General features: G+C 37.8%; 1 pseudogene; it reads left to right on the top strand.

The window, feature by feature from the left end:
• The first annotated feature begins 4,396 nt into the window (after positions 1–4,396).
• Positions 4,397–5,443, top strand: LOC147515587 (putative MO25-like protein At5g47540 pseudogene; annotated as a pseudogene).
• The last annotated feature ends 14,910 nt before the right edge of the window (positions 5,444–20,353 follow it).

The following is a 20,353-nucleotide window of genomic DNA, read 5'->3' as shown; positions in this document are numbered from 1 at the left end:
TTAGAAACCACGTCTGTAGAATCCGGTAGAACTGTTTTAAATGAAGATCAGTATCTCTCGTTGATGCTGACGGTATTCGATCCCAGACCTCTGGTATCACCCAAAGATTTTAATATGTTCAACACAAAATATCCTACTAGATTAGTGTTAATTTTAAATAATTATGCGGTGATTGCAGCGGGATAGATGTATGTGAGTTGACTAATATGGTTGATCCCAAATATAAACACACACAAGGGCTCCTTGCAAATTTAAAAGCTGAAGCAACAAACATATTGCGTACTAAGAAAAATCATAAATCATAATGCTGAGAAAATCACGACTGTCAACACTATTATACGTTTGACGAATAGTCTCGAGAGTACCATTTCTACATTGATACACCACTTTCCCTGCCCTTGTCCGTGAAGCAGTAAAAACAGTTCCCTTTACATGCCACAAGGGAGAATGAGTTCTGCCATCCCACAAACAACGCGAGATTAACCGAGAGATTTTCAACTTCCACACACTTGAATTCACTGAAATCTAGTTTGAGCTTTAAGTTATAACTTTTCACTCTTTACCAAGCTATGGGGAGCTCAACTGCGGCAGTATTTGGAACTTTCAGATTTGGATCATTTAAAAACTGATAGGGTCAACCAACTGATAATGGCGGAGGTTTGATGTAACCTTTCTATAGTTGTCACAGTTTAATTAAATTTAACATTTTTCCCCAGTGGCTTTTATTGCTAGTATATGTACTTGCAAGTTGTGTATGTTTTGGATAATATATGCAGGTGGGGGTCAGCCTAACCCCAGCTTATTGTTTAAAAAAAAACTTGTGTATGTTTAACACAAATATTTGTGATTTGTGGTTTGCTATTTTAAAAAGGCAACTTTTCCTTGTCAAATCTTATACTTGCTATTGTTGCTAAATTAATTGAACAAAAAAGAAAAAAGAAAAACTAAAAAAATTGTATGCTAGTCTTGGATGTGTGCATCGTTTCCGGTCGAAGCAAGTGGATACCAGTGTAAGGTTAAGTAAGCCTGTAACCTCACAATTTCACCAAGAGGTTCTATGTGCTTTTGTACGTCAAGGGCAAGCATTGTCCCAACAAGCTATCGTTTCCAAAAGACGCCCAACGAGATTAACTTTTAATCTTAGTCAGAGTTTACATGGGCAAGGCAATGGTAAGTACCAGTGATTTTTTAAACGAAAAATGACTAAAAAGGGTATCGAACTTTACCAATTTTGACTATATGGAGACTAATTTTTTTTTTCCTGTTAAATTGGGGACCAAATTTTTTAATTTTTGCAATGTGGGGATATGTGTAACATGACATCTAAATTTCTCACACGGTGTTTCACAATTCGAATTAATTTCTATGGTCATGAGGTTGTAGCATGGATATACTTTGATAAGAAAGTGTATAACAATGTATATAACTTGTGAATTATGAAACACCGAGTGAGAAATTTAGACTACATGTGTAACTAGTCCCCATATTGCAAAAAATAAAAAAGTTTGGTCTCCAATTTGACAGAAAAAAAAGTTTAGTTTCCATATTGTCAAAACTTGTAAAGTTTGATACTTTTTTTAATCGTTTTTCGTTTTTAAAATTATCCACATTTTGTACCTGTAATCGCTTGGACAATGTAAGGACTTGAATAATTAATCTACTTAAATATAAGCTAGCTGTGTAAAATCTATTAAAACAGGATCACTCCTCATGGATGAAAACAAAATAAAAACATTTTGATCATCGATTTTTTTAGTTTAACTTTGGTGGTAATGTACATAACTCTTTGAGCTATGGCAAAAACAAAAAAGTGTCATGAGTTCTATTAGAATATGTCTAATATGGAAAGTCCCATGTTTCTATAAGTGTGGACATCCATATATAGTAGTTTATATTATCATGTTTTAGTTTTAGTATACGTATGTAATTCTGGGTAGAGAACAATATATCTAAGACTCTAAACTCCAACCCTAATCAATCTCTTGTATTCTTTGTTCTTATTCTTGGTTTCTCTAATATATCTATGTCTCAACTCTCCTAGCATCACCACTAACATAGAATTCAATATGGTATCGGAGCGAAGTTTAGTGGTATGCTAGAAGAGGAATCCCTCACCAAGAAAAAAAATCAATTTTCTTTAAGTTTTTCAGTATAATATTCAAGTCAAGTTTCAAGAAGAAGAAGGATTTCTCACAAGAAGAAGTTCTTATATCTCAATTCAAATTTCAATCTTTCTCTAGAAGGATTCACTGTTCACTGGTATTATTCACTGGCAATGTTCATCGTTACTATTCACCGGTACTGTTCATCGTCATGTTAAAGTAAGTTTTCAAGATTCCGCTAGTGTTTAAAATTTGTTTGAAGAATGCTAGAAGAGAGATCCGAAGTTTCTCAGTATTGGTTTCTTAGTATTGTTTCACTTCTGCAATCTACTTCTTCCATAATCTCTTTGTCTTAGTATTGTAAGAGGGGCACAACCTCTTTGTATCTCGCAGTCTCTGAAGTTAGTATTGGACGAGACGCGCACGCACGAAGTCCAAGCCTTCTGGTACACGGAGCGCGCACGCCCTATTTTGCCTAAAGTTTGAGCGCCCCCGCCTTCAAAACAATGGAACTCTCGTCAAGCAAGAGCGGGACCGTGCCCTTCCACAGACAAGTTTGAGAGCGCCCGCGCCCATGCCTCCATACATCAGTTTTCATATTTTTGAAGTATCAAGCCTTTGGAAGGTAGGTTGCACTCTCATCCAGGATTGGAGGGGTAGTATTGTTTGTATGCCGTTATGGATGTTTGGGTTTCTAGCTTCCGCGCAATTGGTATTGATGCCGTCTTCTGCCTCAGTTTCTAGAACATGATCAAGTTGTTTGTTTGAAGTATTATTGGGGCACATGACCTCTATCTCACGAGAAATTATTCTTTCCATCTTCCATTGTTCCAGAAGTTCGCAGTCATAAAAAGGCGCGACCCACCCTCCACCCTCTATAGTGAGTATTGTTTGATGCATGTTCTGTTAGAATTTTTTTGTGAATTGGAGTATGCAGTATTGTTTTTTGAAGTGGGCATTGGTTGGTTGTATAAGTTGGTATTTAGTGTTCTCAGTTTCAAGTTCAAGTCGGAATAGACAAGGCTTTGTATGTTTCAACAGCCTTGTATATTCCAACTTCAGAGGGGGAATATGGAGATATGAAGACATTCAGTAGTATATGAGGGAATGAGAATATGGAGACGTATGAGAAAGAGTACTCATGTCTCCATATTCTAGCAAGCCTTGACGAACTCTTCATGACAAGGCATATCCAGTATTCAGTCTTCATGACATCTCCACTATTCAGTCTTCAGTATTCAGGTAGCAGTCAAGCCTAAACTACACTCATCAGGATTCAGGTAGTAGTCAAGCCTAAACTGCATTCATCAGTATGTTTTAGGTAGCGATCCGCCTAAACTGCATTATATTTCGAGGTTAAAGCGACCACGCCTAAACTGCCGCGTATGTTTCGAGGTTGCGATCCAAAAAATCGCATGTATGTTTCAGGTTGCAGTCATGCCAAAACTGCAAGTATGTTTCAAGTAGTAGTCAAGCCTAAACTGCAAGTATATTTCAGGTAGCAGTCAAGCCTAAACTGGACTCATCAAGATTCAGGTAGCAGTCAAGTTATAACTACACTAGTATTCAGCATTCAGTATTTAGTATTCAGGAGTACCCATAATAGTATTTTGTTAACATTAACAGTGATATTGATAGTAGCAGCCAAGAAGCGCACATCAAGTCAGTGTTATTGTTTTCAATTTATATTATGACAGCCATAGCAGCGAATGGAGTGAGTAGTAGCCAATAGCGCCACTAAACCCGGTGTTATGATTTCAGTTTGTGACTATGGTACACCTTCAGTATTCAGGTTAGGCCATTGCCTACACCGACAGTTTCACCTCCAGAACGTCTCAACAGTTGTTCGAGTTCTTCAACTAAAGACAGTTCTATACGAAAGGAGGAGCAATATTCTTATCTTTTGTTTTTTGTAATCCAAGTTGTAATTTGCATAGTTTGCGTAATTACAGCTTGAGGGGGAGTATTAGAATATGTCAGTATTAGAATATGTCCAATATGGAAAGTCCCATGTTTCTATAAGTGTGGACATCCATATCTAGTAGTTTATATTATCATGTTTTAGTTTTAGTATAAGTATGTAACTCTGGGTAGAGAACAATGTATCTAAGACTCTAAACTCCAACCCTAATCAATCTCTAGTCTTCTCTGTTCTTATTCTTGGTTTCTCTAATATATCTATGTCTCAACTCTCCTAGCATCACCACTAACATAGAATTCAACACTGTTTTGAGAGGTCACTCAACATGTATACAGATTCTTCCAATGTTCGGATTGGTTGCTTGGCGAAGAACATGAAGAGCATCTTTAAGTCGAAGCCAAAAACTCCAGCAGAGAATGTTTGTCGAACACAAGACCTTCTTGTGTTTCTCAACACCAACAACTCTAGTACTACTTTCAGTGAAGCCAAGCGAGAAAATAAGTTATTAGAACTAAGTCAGCACATCCGCGAATTGAAGCACATTCTCTTTGGTAGTACTGAATCAGAACCAGTTCGAAAACTTGCGGCTTGGCCGACTAAGGAATTCTTCAAAAAGAATACACAACTTTTGCGTCTTTTGATTATTTTCATTCCAAAGATGAACTTAAGGGCTTGTAATGATGCTACTCAAGTCGTTGCAAATTTGCAAAGGTAGCAGGTTCAATCACGGTTGATTACATCCGATTATTTGGAAGCAAATAAAGATCTTATTGATGTTTTGATATCGGGGTATGAAGAGGAAGATCCTGTTCTGGCCTTAGTTTATGGTTCAATGTTAAGGGAGTGCATTCATCAACAAAGTATTGCTAGGTATGTATTGGAATCTAAGCACCATATGAAGAAGTTTTTCTGGTTTATGAATCTTCCAAATTTTGAGATTGCATCAGATGTTTCGTCTACTTTTAAAGAGCTTATGACAAGGCATAAATCTATTGTTGCTGAGTTCCTTACAAAAAATCACGACTGGTTTTTCGTTGAATACAATTCCAAGCTCCTAGAAAATCCCAACTACATCACCGTAAGACAAGGCGTGACACTTTCGGAGAGGTGTTATGTGATCGCATTACAAATTCTGCGGTTATGATGTGGTATGTAAGATCCATGGATAATCTACGGATCCTAATGAATCTTCTCAGGGAAACAAACAGTAAGAATATCCAGTTGGAGGCGTTTCGTGTGTTCAGCCTATTTGTTGTTAATCCGAACATGCCTTCCCATAGGCATACTCGTTGTGAATAGCAACAAACTTGTTCGACTCTTTGGAGGCTTCAACACTGATAAAGAGGATAAACAGTTTGACGTTGACAAAGCTCACATTCTGGAAAAAATTGTTGCACTCGAACCCGAAGACCACTGTTAACTAATCTTGCACTATCTTGATTTGATTGTGTTGGGTATTGTGAACCTAAAATCTAATAGTCCCACATGGGAGAAGAAAGGAGTTCATCATGGGTTGATAAAGTGGGAAGATCACTAACTAGAACCAAGGACTTTTCAGATAAAATCTCACACCCATGGCCATGTGTTGGCCTAAGCCCAATGGGTGGTTAAGTTGGGGACAATATTGGTACTAGTTAAATCCGTAAAGCTTATGGGCCCAAGGTCCGACTGTGTGCTAGGCCCTATCAAATGGTATCAGAGCCGATGGTTCGGTTGGGACAAACAACACAGATCATGTAGAATTTGAAGACGAAGTCATTCAAGGTGGAGTCGCCAACAATGGCGCAAGGGCAACTCAGGTGGAATTGCTTAACGAAGCGTCCCTGTACATGATAAAACATAAAATTAATAGTTTACCTACGAAATGAACGATAAAACTCAAAACGTAAGTAAACTAGAACTATCTTTTACTCATATATGTTATCAAAGATTTCTACTCTCAATCCTATGAGATATAGTGGAGTAGAGTGATTCGTTCCACTCTCAGTCCTTCCGCATGTTGTGCTCTCACGTGTAAGTACTCTAACTCTAAGGTCTAATGAGACATTTACGAAAAGGCAACTAGACTACGATGCAACTACCAACGAGATCCACTAGTCAACTATTAGGACAACTAAGGGAATGCTACGTTGATTCTATGATAAGGAATTAGAGGGGGATTGATTCCACCTTAACTCGACTTAATCCTATTAACGACGAATCGTCGTAATCCGAATTGAACCTGCTTCCGCGTAACAATTGGTTCTTCCTAATCCCTATTACACATGGCATTCCTACAAATTCATAACTAGCATGTGAACGATTAAACCCATTCTCATGGTGAACTAATCGTTTCTAGAGTGGAAAGGAAATTACGACGATTTTACGATATTCGGAATCAAGCTTTCATCAAGGCTTCTCAACCCCCTCTAATGGAGGTTTAGCCGAGAATCATTATGCAATCATTTCCGATTACATTTAAACTAAACATGATATAAAGAATTGAAATTTACTTAATTAAACAATAATGAAATCTAATTTAATGACTAAAATGAAATAAGGACAGGAATTGAAATTAGATCTAGAAATGGAAATGACAAAAATTGAAATTGATAAAAATACTACTTTATTGATCTAATCAAAATGAAGAACAAGATTCAAAGGTTTAATCTAATACAATAATTGAAATGGAACTAAACTTAATTAATCTACATGAAAAACTAGATTTAGAATTCATTAATGGAGGCTACTAATCTAATCTATTTCTAGGTCTAACTATCTACCAAGAAATCTACCCTTAACAAAGAGCTAAGCTTTTGTTTTTATACTTTCAGATCCAAAAATCGTGCATGGGATTGGAGCCATATTTTGGGCTAGAGAATCAGGCCCAAAACCCAATTCTTTCAGTCCAAAAAGGCCTCTTCAGCTGCAGTTGGCTTCAACAGACTTTCCGTCCACTTCTGCTCCTCTGATTGGGTCAAGACTTAGACCATTGGAAAGCTCTTTCCGAGCCGGTCGTTTTGACATAAGATAGGCCCCATTCCGAGGTCTGAGTCCAAAGATATGGCCTTCGGAAGTTCTACTGGCTTTGTGTGCTATTTCTGCCCGCGTCGACTTTTCAGCTTTTGACCGGGCTTTAGAAAGGCTTTGTCTTCTTGAATCTTGGCCTTTAATCATGGAACTCCTTAGTAACCGACCTTTGCTTCTTTATCTTGCTAAAGTGGCACATTTCTGCACATAATGGACTTTGAAACCTGAAATGCATAAAAACACGTAATCAGTGTTAACTCTTAATTATTACTCACATAATTGGTCTAAAAGTATGTCTGTTACGTGGTTAAAACTACAGTTTGGGCTCTTATCAAACCACCCCAAACAGCATTTTGCTTGTTCTCAAGCAAAGATGAGAAATTAGAATAAGTGACCAAAAATGGAGTTCTAACTACTCTCTTTATTGAGTCGCGATTGCATTGACCATATCTGACAAGGCGCTTAAACCACTAGGAATTCCCTAGTGGACGAGTTATAAGCGTCGTGAGAGTTTTCCAGTGAAGGTACTCACAAACTTCATCTATACTACAACGACTAAGAAATAAAACTATTGTTTCCTTATTCATGCTCTAAATTATCTATACCTCTCATTAGCAATGCATATAGAGTAATCAAGTCGAAATCTAAGCTAATATATGCATAATAATCAATCATCTACAATAACATATATACAATGAGTAATACTATGAAATGCCTAGCGGGTTCGTTTTGAAACTTCGGAATAACGCCCTAAGTAGGTTCTCACAATAATAGTCAAGATACAACACTCGATTTTTCCACTCAAGTTTATTTACTCTAGTCTTGATTGGGCACACTTTACCTTACAATCTCAATGACAACAAGGAAGCCGGTCGATCAAACACATCTGCCACTTACTATCACACTAACCTATTCCTAATTGAGCTAGAGGTCTTTATTAGGTGTTGCGGGGATTAGGAGATGGTTTAAGAAGGAAGGAAATGGATATTCAAAAGGACAAGTCCGAGATAATAGAGTTTTCATATTATGTAACTTAGAAAACCTTGTTATTTTCTTTTACTTCTATACTTTGTTTCCATCCCTAGCCATATTTTTTTTTTTTTTCTTTTCTTTGGCTTTTGACTCCCTTTTCTTCTATTTTTGGAGTTTTTATTTATTTCTATTTTTTTTTTCTTTTCCTTGGGTGGAAACTTCTTTTCTTTATTTTCTGAAGCAATTAACTAACTTTTGTTTACACAATTTTTTCTCTTCTTCTTTCTTCCTCATTCTATTCTCAGACTTATTCTAAATTGGGTAGGTTGATTTATTATTTTTTTTTTGTTTTTGTTTTTGTAATAGGGTAAAGGGATTGTGGTTTATGAAAGGCTAAAGAAAGGCTCAGAGGGGCGACTAGCGGGAAATAATTCATAGGTTTGAATTTTTGGCTATATCGTTAAAAAAAGGGCCTAAATTCTCACTTAGGATATGGCATAATGATCAAGCAAGTGGACGTGTGATTTCTCTATCCGGATTTTACTTCTCCCTTGTGTCATTTCTCAAATGTTTCGCTCATATAAGGCTTTAGGCTATATTTTCACAGGATTTGTAGAATAAGTACTCTAGCCTAGATTTCAGAAACTTACTGCTAACAATCATAGATACTCATGTAATATATTTATAGATAGATGCAAAGACTATTACCTACATATTAACCTAAGTTTCTAACAATTATTCTAATGCAAAAGCTACATTGAGACTTCTAGATTGTTAAGAGCATAGAAGGAAAACAATACCACTATTCCTAAGTGTATAGCATGAACTTATTTATTTATATTTTTGAATTTTTTAAAATTTTAACTAGAAAACAAATGCATATTAACTCTATCTATATCCTAACAGATGCCTTAATTACACGTGTTTCTATGCCCCCAAACAAAGAAGCATGCTTTGTCCTCAAAGCATTGTAAATAAAGAGGGTAAGAAAAATACCATTGAAACGTGTGAAATTCGGAACATCCGCAAAACAAAGTTAGAACGTACTAATAAAGGAAATAAAAACTGACGCAACTCTATACGAGTTCTACCCATTATGGGGTTAATAAGAATGAAATTGCTTGGGACATAAGCAGACACTAACTAGAATGAAACTTACCTTATCTCCCGCATTACTCATCATCTTCCTCATCCTCTTCTTCCATAAAGAAGTGAGGTTCCTTTGCATCCTGCCATGCCATGATAATTTGCCGGGCTTCCCCCATTTATCATCTATTATTGCTAACCTATTAAGAGCCACTTGGTCGACGACGGTGTAGGGTGCAACCTGATGAGGTTGTATCCTCCACCCTTGCCAAGTCATTACGCGGAAAGATCGAATAATACTATTGGTGGGTCGCATGCGGTGTTGACCGTAATCCAATCCGTGAAAACGTGTACAAAAACGGGGAAAAGAAACATAGCATAATCACGGAAATTAGAACAGGCATAAGAAGGAACTTATGCCTCATGCTATGGGATCGAGCTAAACTAGACATCAAGGTTCGGGGAAGGTCATGACACATACGTCCCGTGGCTAAAGTAAGGAAAACGCTGCAAGTGGCATCATTCATAGAAGAAAAACGCCATTCCCCTAAAATGTTTAGCATGATCCAAAACATAACAGTTCCTATGTTCATGGACAGGCTACCAAAAGCGACGTTATAGTCCCCTTGGTCCTCGATACGGAAAATGCCCGCCCCATACGACTCATGCAAAAACTCATAAGTGTAGACATACATATTATCTACCCAATAGCACTATGGGTCTTGTATTTCAGCGGGCATAGCAAGTCCAAGAACAAATACTAGCAAGAACCTGGTAATTTCCATTGGTTCATTATCAATGTTGATGGAGAACACTTGTTCTCCATCTGATCTTTCAAAGAAAATGCAATTATCGTAAAAATAAGATGCTAGTGTTGGAGAATAAAGTGCATTGGGTCTTACCATAAGCGGCTCCCAGCCAACGTATGTGATCACTTCGCGAAACCAAGCACCATAAGTAGTGCTTTGGAACAAACCTTCGAAAGACTGTTTCGGTATCAATGTTGGAGATGTCATCTCAAAATTATGCTTTGGAATAGCTGCGAATGATCCAGAAAGTACCCACGGAAAACTGGAAATTTTCCGGTCCATGGAAGTCAGGGCGCGAGTGCGCTCTGAAGAAATTGAAATTTCCAGTGTTTGAGCACGGTCGCTCAGCTTGAAGCGGCGAGCTTCGACAAAAACTCAGAAAAAAAATATCTGAGGCGAAAGTGCGCCTCCTCCTGTAGAATCTTGAAAAGCTTTCGGAGTTCTTTGAAACTTCGGAAAATGAGCCGAAATGTGGGAATCGTGGGAGTGAAAGGTGAGTGATGGAGTTTAGGTGTAGTGTGAGTTGTGAGTGTAGATTGTATGAAGTTTATATAGGTTTTAAGTTGCTAAAATGGATCGGGAAGTTGCCAAAACTAATTACGGCAGTTTCCGGAAATCCTAAAATTTCCAAACCCAAAATGGAAACAACTCATTTCCTTGATTCTAATTCAAACCCCAGTATCTTTTAGGTTGATTTTATGATAGAATGTACCTATTTAATCTAGATTTCATCCTACCATGATACTTATTCATATATATGCCTAAACAGCCATATTTTCACCTTGACTCATAATAAATTCTAACACGAGGGTTATATAAAACTCATACTGGAATAGATAAAACCACCCCCAAACAAGTTGGGAAGGTGGGGTCAATATTAAACAACCACGCATAATGAAAATAACCCATTATATTAAAAATAATTCATTCGGAGTACATTTCACTACAAAATTCAAATTACGGAAATAAACTTACATAAAAATAAATGACAGTAATGAAACTACAAATAAAACATAAAACATCAAACTATACTATCCCTAACTACTCCGGAACTGGTAGCGGAGGGCACATGGTCCGGAGACTGCTCCTGGGCTCCTGATGGGCCAGCACCATTCGTCCTTCGGCAACGACGCTCGTGCCTCGATGGTGTGTCCTCAGAAGGAGAGTCCCCGTGAGGTGGGACTCGTGTAAGCATCTCTTCCCGGAACTGGCGCTGAGCTTCTAGCTCGGCCCTCATCTGTTCCCACCTCTCGTCCTCTCTCTGGGTACGGACCTCGAAGTTATGATGCATCGTTGCCTGTCGAGTCCGGAGGTCTTCGCAGATAGTGTTGAGCGAACGCATGCCACGATGAATCACAGCCATGCGTTCTGCATCTGACCAGCACCTCTCCAAGGCATCCGCATCAAAACACGTCAAATCCTCCTCATCCTCCGAGGCATTCTGATTTCCCCCAGCCTCCTCGGCATTCTCCTCTCCATCAGCCTCTTCTTCTTCTCTATCCTCAGCCAACCTCCAAAACCGTTGGACACACTCCCTATAGATGCGCGGGTTACGGTGTAGGGTGATGTACGTCCTATCGATCGAAATGCTGCTCTCAACTTCAACATGATCTTGGTTATCAACACGGGGGAGAGGGGCAAATGACTTCCCCTACTCCCCTAATCATGCTAAGCGAAACTCCAAGATCTGAAACTTCGTGATTCGCTCCTCGAGTATCCATAAGATATGGAGGCAGTTCAGGCCGATGTCGCTAACCTTCTCCTTCCCCAGGACGTTCCGACCAATCCATTGAGCTGTAGCCAGCTGGTTGGTCCTAAGGGAAGCCTGTCGAACACAATGCGATCTCGCATTGTAGTCGCCTCCAATAACTGTCTCGTGCATCAATGGCTCTACCCCATTATGTTGGGACTCCTGCAGGGTGACATCCAGATGGATTCTAGGCGGGATGCCTAGAATCTCAGCCAACAACCCAGTCGTCACTTCCTTCCGCCTCTTCTCCACAACAACAAAAATCCTAGTCCCTTCCATCTCCCTCGTATCGTAGAACCGTCGGACTAAGTCCTCGTGGTAATAGGCTCCAGTCGAGTACCACAAGCTATTCCAGTCTCGACTGATCATCTCGTCACCGTAAAACGGCGCAAAGTGGTCGCCGGTAAAAGCTTGCTCCGGTAAAATTCGGCGTTGTTGAGCCATTGGAAGTTTGGAATGTAGTGGGGGTTTAAACGGGTTGTGGTGGTGGGATTTAAATCGACCGACTGAAGCAACAGTGGTGGTGGTGGAGTGGTGGCGCGGCAGCACCAAAATTTGGAGTTTTCGTTGGTTTTTGGTGATGTAAATCGGTGGGGGTTGTGGTGGGAAGCTTTTAGAGTCAATTTGGGTTGGGTATTGATTGTGGGCGTGGGTTAATTTAGGTTTTCTTTTTATTTTATTTTATTATTATTATTATTTTTTTAGGTTTGTTTTAAGCTTGTTAATGGTGGTTGTAAAAAAAAACGATGAAGGGAAGGTGAAGGTAAGGGCGCGGTCGCGCTGTCGGTGGGCGCGGGTTGGGCGCGAGTTGGGCCCAAGCCCAAAATCGAAATTTGTGATTTGATTTTTTTTTTTTTTCGATTTTTCCGAAACTTCAAATCAAAATTGCTGCTTCGTTACCGGTTCGATTTTTGCGAATGAGATATGGAAATGATCAGGAGAGAATTTCCAATCCAATGATCCATAAAACAATCTATTCCGACCGTGGATGACATATAAGATAATGGAAAACGCCTCAAAGTGTGTGCATGACGTACGTTATGCGAACAATTGAACTCTAAATTCATGGATTATGTCAACCTAAATCGTAATACAATAAAATGGCCTAAGCAACTGTAATGGGACATAAACATTCTAGGATCGGAAACATCTAACACCCCCCCCCCAACAAATTTTTATAACGAAGCTTAGAAAATTTGTTTTAGCGATAAGGTCTTTTAAAGTCGATTCCCCGACTTCCTATATTACTATGTTTATTCTTTAATATATATATATATATATATATATATATATATATATATATATATATATATATATATATATAATAATTTTTTTAAAAAAGAAAAACAATAGGCAAGAAAGACATAATTCACCCCATAGAGAAACATGACTCAAAAATCCGAGAAAAACATGCAAGAGTGGAAAACGTGAATTATGTTTAAACGTGGACTCAGGATCCGGTACTTATAGCCACACACTCCATAGGGAGGGCCCGGTTACCTTAATGGTGCACTCACCAATATATGGAAATGAAAGGAAATGCACCAAACACAAAAGTTGAGTCGTTTATAGTCAGATACTCGAGACTTTATCTAAACATATGTATGAACATGCAGTTTATCATATATCAACAACCGAAATAGTTGTGGATCATTCCATAAATAAATATCACAGAAAACATATCCAAACACAATCAAGCACCAAGATTTTCTATGACGCAACCTAGTGAAATGAAAGCGAAGTCGGATAACCCTATTACGTAACCTATCATGCACCTTATTTTTCATTTTTGAATGAGTGGGTGTTCTAGTAAATAAGTGTGGAAAAGTGAATGTTGTAAGGACTTGTTCAATCCTACGCATGTGCTGATAAGGTTTTTCATGGTCTAAACCATGAAAAATTAAATATATTTGGGGATCTTGGAAATCCCCACATCGGTCTGCTAGAACGATGCAAGATTTAGGGCTATCGCTCAAGGCTTTATAAAAGTTAGAGAGAGGAGTCTCTCTTTCTTCAGCCATAATATCAGGTGGTGTGTGTGAAATAGCAGCTAGAGGTGTAGTGGGTGGGAAACTAGATAGACTTGTTTGTTGACGTTGCCGTGTAATTACGTTAGTTGTTTTTCTTCGACCAGACCTTAATCTCATGCAAGACTAAGTCGAACTTAACTAAACATGCAACACTCCAAACAATTCTGATATACTAGTAGAAACCTCTAACTGGAGATGCGAGGTGTGGAAGAAAAGAATACCTGATTGCGTCCTTGCTTCGCTTATGAATAGCGTCTTGTTTACGCGTGTTCAGTGTATATAACAAATTATAACACTGAAAAACTTGAAAAATCAAAATTCGAAACAAACCTGTGGAAATTCGGCAAATTTGAGCTTAGAGGCCGGGGTCGGCATCGCGGTTCCAAAGAAGTGGCCTGGGTCGCTTTGGTATGAAGGCGGGTCACGCTCGAGGTCTCTATAACCGAACCGAGTCGGGTCGCACGGTCCAGAACTATTGGCAGGCGCCTCTTATAAGCGGCGATCGGCTCGGTATATATTTTTGCGGAACTTTTCAACGCTGAAATGGACAACCACGCGTATGAATCAAACAAGGGTGGGTGGGTTTAATGGGACTTAAAAATGACTAATTCTACTATGAAAACAATGCTAAAGTGCAACTAAGATGGCAGCAGCGCCATTTGATAAATGATAAAATGAATAGTCTACCTACGAAATGAACGATGAACTCAAAACGTAACTAAACTAAAACTATTTACGAGTCTATATTTATCAAAATTTCTACTCTCAATTCTATCGAAATAGAGTGGAGTAACAAGTTCGTTCCACTCCTAGTTCTCTAGCATGGAATGTTTCCTAATCTAATTAGTCGGTCTTAAGTCTAATGAGAGTTTTAAGAGGGGGAATTATACTACGATGCAATACGAAAAAGCAATATGTTGAATGTCACTACGAAATATATGGAAATACTAATGTTCTTGAATCTAGATAAAGAATTAGAGGGGAATTCAATCCACCTCGAATCCAACTTAATCACCTAGAATAGACTGTCGTAATCCAATTCTTACGTTCTTACGGTAAGAATTGCTCGTTCTAACCCCTAATTAACATGGCATTTCTACCAATTATAACTAGCATGTGAGGTCATCCACCCATTCTCATGGCGAAACACGACCTTCTAGAATGGAATAGACTCTACAACGCTTCTACACTATACAACTAAGTTTTCATCAAGGCTTCATCAACCCCTCTAATGGAGGTTTTAGCCTTGATTCATCAAACCATCATTTCCCATTGAAATTGAATACAACATATTACAAAGATTCTAACTTTATGAAATTTAACTAAACAATAATTGAAATATAATTAATTAACTAAGAATGAAATAAGAACAAGAATTTAAACTAGATCTATAAATGCAAATGACAAAAATCGAAATTGAATAATAATAACTATTTTATTTATCTAATTACATGACGAACAATCATTCAAGGAATTAAATAAAAACAAGATATGAAACTAATTGAATTAAACTAATTAAATCTAAGGAAAACTAGATCTAGAATTAATTAATGGAGGCTACTAATCTAATCTATTTCTAGGTCTAACTATTTACCATTAACAAAGAGTGAAGTTTTGGTTTTTATACATTCAGATCCAAAAATCGTGCATGGGCTTGGAGCCATGTTTTGGGCCAGAGAATCAGGCCCAAAACCTAATTCTTTCAGTCCAAAAAGGCCTCTTCAGCTACAGTTGGCTTCAACAGACTTTTTGTCCACTTCTGCTACTCTGATTGGGTCAAGGCTTGGACTATTGGAAAGCTCTTTCCGAGCCGGTCGTTTTGACATAAGGTAGACCCCATTCCGAGATCTGAGTCCAAAGATACGGCCTTCGAAGTTCTCACGACTTGTGTCTTTGTTTACGCCCAAGGTCGACTTTTCAGCTTTTGACCGGGCTTTAGAAAGGCTTTATCTTCTTGAATCTTGACCTTTAATCACGGAACTCCTTAGTAACCGACCTTTGCTCCTTTATCTCGCTAAAGTGGCACATTTCTGCACATAATGGACTTTGAAGCCCTGAAATGCATAAAAACACGTGTCGGTGTTAACTCTTAATTATTACTCACATAATTGGTCTAATAGTATAATCATTCTGAGGGGTTAAAACTACAGTTTTGGGCTCTTATCAAACCACCCTAAATAGCATTTTGCTTGTCCTCAAGCAAAGATGAGAAATTAGAATAAGTGACCAAAAATGGAGTTCTAACTACTCGTTTCACCGAGTCGATTGCATTGACCATATCACAACAAGGCGCTTAAACCACTAGGAATTCCCTAGTGGACGAAGTTATAGCCTCGTGAGAGTTTTCCAGTGAAGTTACTCACAAACTTCATCTATACTACAACGACTAAGAAAGAAAACTATTGTTTCCTTATTCATGCTCCAAATTATCTATACATCTCACTTAGCTATGAACAAGAATAACCAAGTAAAAAACCTAAGCTAATATATACATAATAATCAATCATCTACAATAAACATTTATACAATGAGTAATACTATGAAATGCAATAGCAGGTCTGTTTCTGAAACTCGGAATAGTGTCCTTAAGTAGGTTCTCACAATAATAGTCAAGATCTGACAACTCTGATTTTTCCACTCAAGTTTATACTTACTCTAGTGCTGCTGATGGGCACACTTTACCTTACAATCTCAATGACACACAAGGAAGCCGGAGTCGATCAAACACATCTGCCACTTACTATCACACTAACCAATTCCTAATTGAGCTAGAGGTCTTTATTAGGTGTTTCGGGGATTAGGAGATGGTTTAAGAAGGAAGAAAATGGATATTTAAAAAGGGACAAGTCCGAGATAATAGAGTCTTCATATTATGTAACTAGAAAAACCTTGTTATTTACTTTTGCTTCTACACTTTGTTTCCATCCTTAGCCATATTTTTTTTTTTTTTTGGCTTTTTTGACTCCTTTTTATTCTATTTTTTTTGGAGTTTTATTTTATTTTATTTTTATTTTTTCTTTGGATGGAAACTTCTTTTTTTATTTTCCTCAAGCAACTAACTAATTTTTGTTTACAATGGTTTTCTCTTTTTTCTTTCTTCCTCATTCTATTCTCGGACTTATTCTAAATTGGGTAGGTTGATTTTTTTTTTGATTTTGATTTTATTTTTTATTTTTTATTTTTTTTTTTTTTTTATTTTTTATTTTTTTATTTTTTTTTTTTTTATTTTTTATTTTTTGTAAACAGTAAAAGATTTGTGGTTTATGAAAGGCTAAAGAAAGGCTCGATTGGGGCTTACTAGCGGAAAATATATACTTAGGTCGAATTTTCTAGCTATATCGATCCAAAAAGGGCCTAAATTCTCTCTTAGGACATGGTATAGTGGTCAAGCAAGTGGGCGTGTGATTTCTCTATTCGAATATACTTCTCCCTTGTGTCATTTCTCAAATGTTTCACTCATATAAGGCTTTAGGCTATATTCTCACAGGATTTTGTAGAATAAGTACTCTAGCCTAGATTTGAAACTTACGCCAAAACAATCATAGATACTCATGTAATATATTTATAGATAGATGCAACGATTATTACCTACATATTAACCTAAGTTTCTAAAAACTATTCTAATGCAAAAGCTACGTGAGACTTCTAGATTATTAAGAGCATAGAGAAAGAAACAATACCAATATTCCTAAGTGTATAACATAAACTTTTTATTATTTTTTATTATTTTTTTTAAGACAAATAATACGTAATATACAACCTAATATGTGCTTAACATTTACATCATGTTTCTATACCACCCCCAAACAATTTGGGAGAAGGGGGTTCATGAAACAATTCAATAGCACAATTAAATTATGTAACTAACTAATTTTTATAATTTTTAACATTTTATAAATAAAAGTGCATAATTTACATCCTAAAAGTGTCTAATTTTTGCAAATGTTTCTATCCCACCCCCAAACAATCGAACGCTTTGTCCTCAAAGTGTAAAGAGATAAGGAAAGAATTTACCATAAAAACGTGGCAAAATTGGCGCACTGTGAATGTAAATATTGTAAAGATGATATGATAATATGAAGCACAATTAAACTGTTATGCGTGCTAACTAACACAAACTCTACTTTAGAGTAAACATGACAAGCTTAGGGTGGCAACAAGATTTGAAATGAATACCAAAATCATGCACCCCAAACAAAATTGGAAAACTCTTTTTAAGTTTGAAATTTTTTTTTTGGCCTATACTCCAAAGTTGGTATTGTATGAAAACTTGGGTCTTTTAAGGTCGATTCTCGACTTTGCTAGATTACTATTTTTATAGCTTTAAACTTTTTTACTTTTTATGAATTAGGTTTAATATAAAGGAAAACAATAAGCAGTAAAGACATAATTCACACCATAGAGAAACATGACTCAAAAACCAAGAAAACATGCAAGAGTGGAAAACGTGAATTATGTGAACCGTGGACTTAGGATCCGGTACTTACAACCACACACTCCATAGGGAGGGCCCGGTTACCTGAATGGTGCATTCACCAATATATGGAAATGAAAGGAAATTCACCAAACACAAAAATTGAGTCGTTTATAGTCAGATACTCGAGACTTTATCTAAATATATGTATGAATATACAGTTTATCATATATCAACAACCGAAATAGTTGTGGATCGTTCCATAAATAAATATCGCAAAAACATATCCAAACACAATCAAGCACCAAGATTTCCTACGACGGCCTTGACTAGTGGAATGAAAGCGAAAGTCGGATAGACCTATAACATAACCGAGCATGCACCTTATGTTTTATCTTTGAACGAGAGGGTGTCCTAGTGAATAAGTGTGGAAAAGTGAATGGTTGTGGAAAATATGGTGGATTGGGATAAGTTTTAGAGGAAAGCATGGAAAAATGAGGATGTGGGTTTAGCACAAAACTCATTCATGGTGTAGTTAGGGACCGCTCTCAAGTCCGAAAATGAAGGTGTCAACCGGTTTATCCTTGGGAAGTATTTGTTTACTAGGTGGATTTAAAAATCATGAAGCACAGGGAGAAACTAAAGGATCGAGTGCAAACTTCGAGGTTCCTTTGAAAAGGTGGAGGGTGGGGAATATTGGTGATGGAAGGTGAATGATTCTCAGCTAGAGCTCTCAAGTCCATATCATCAGAAATCTTGATATATGCAAGACATTTCTCAATAGGTGGGGTCAAAAGGATCACTGGGATAGAGATTGAAAAATTCATCTTCCGTCATAGCATCAATGGATGAATGGTTGTTGGCAAGGGGGGACTCATGAAGTGGTAAAGAAGCGGTGCAAAAGAGTTCGCGAGAATTCTTCTTCGATTTAAATCTACTACCGTGGAGTCATTGTTAAAAAGTCGGAATTTCGAAAGGAAAGGAATTTGTTAATCTGTTTCTCCGAAACATGTTTTTGAAGTAATCTTGAGCTAAGCTCTCGATCATGCTAACCTCTCCATTTGTAGATGAATCGATATTGTGGTCCTCGTTTTGAAAACATTTACCTCAACAGAAAGATGGCCAAAGGACAAGGACATCGAACCATCGCGCCAGCTTTATGAGCGTGTTGGCGAGCCAAGAAGGGGCGCTTAAAATGATAGGTACAGAGTCGTTAGTGACTTCGTGGTCGAGGATAACGGTCGGCCGGGTAGTAAAAATTTTGGACTTTAACCAAAGACGTTTTCAACCACACCCTTAGGATACTTAATAGACCGATCGACTAATTGCAATGTCATTTTAGTAGGTTGCATCTCCTCTAGACCTATTTGTTTATACAAATAAAACGGGAGTAAATTAACACTAGCCCCCGTGTCTAGTAGCCGCGGGTCGCCATGTGAGAATCTCCTAAGGTGCATTGTATAGTAGGGATCTACTTGTGGTCCTTTGTACTTAACAATTCCATTATCTTGGATAAAGTTGGGAACCTGTTCGCTTAGAAAGGCGCCTTTAGGTATGTTGTTCTTACGCCTAGTAGTGCACAACCTCTTAAGAAACTTAGCGTGGTTAGGTAGCTTTTTATTGCTTCGAAAAAGGAAGGTTTATCGTTAGATTTTTGAAAACGCGTTCCTAATCTCCTCAAAGTTAGTATCCCCGGTTAGCATGGCTAATTTCGAGGGAACGGTGGTTTAAACTCTATATTTTAGCGTATGGCTCGACTTGATGTGTAACCTTGGCTTTCTGTTTCTTAGGTTGTGGTTTAACCGGTACTTCTACAAAGGGTAGGTTCTTCGGTTTCTTTTCGCATCTAGTTCGATATCCGTGTAGGAATCTTGATGGGGTAACTATAGGCATAGTTACTTTGTTATCAATCACTCTTCCGAATGGAGAGTGGTGATGGCATTTAGCTCACCTACGGTTGTAGTTTCCGTACTAGTATTACCGTTTACTTCAAAGGTCAGGTTTGCCGCTCTAGGGTTGGGTATCGCCTTGGCCTCGAAACACGCTTTTGGTTGGGCTAACCTTGTTGGTTTAAATTATTAACGGATTGTAGAATGTGTTGGTTAGATTGAGCCATGGTTTGGAAAAGTTGTTGGCTCACTTGTATGAAGGTGTCAAGACGATCCGGTTATGGGTGTAGTAGTCCGCGGGTGGTGTGGACCGAACTATCTCGCGCTGATTATTTATGGGCGGATTGTGATAGTTATTATTTACCTAACGA

This window comes from Coptis chinensis, chromosome 2 (assembly GCF_015680905.1).
Source record: "Coptis chinensis isolate HL-2020 chromosome 2, ASM1568090v1, whole genome shotgun sequence".
NCBI lineage: Eukaryota > Viridiplantae > Streptophyta > Magnoliopsida > Ranunculales > Ranunculaceae > Coptis > Coptis chinensis.
Note: the sequence above shows the minus strand (reverse complement) of the source record. Positions and strands in the feature narration are given on the sequence as shown.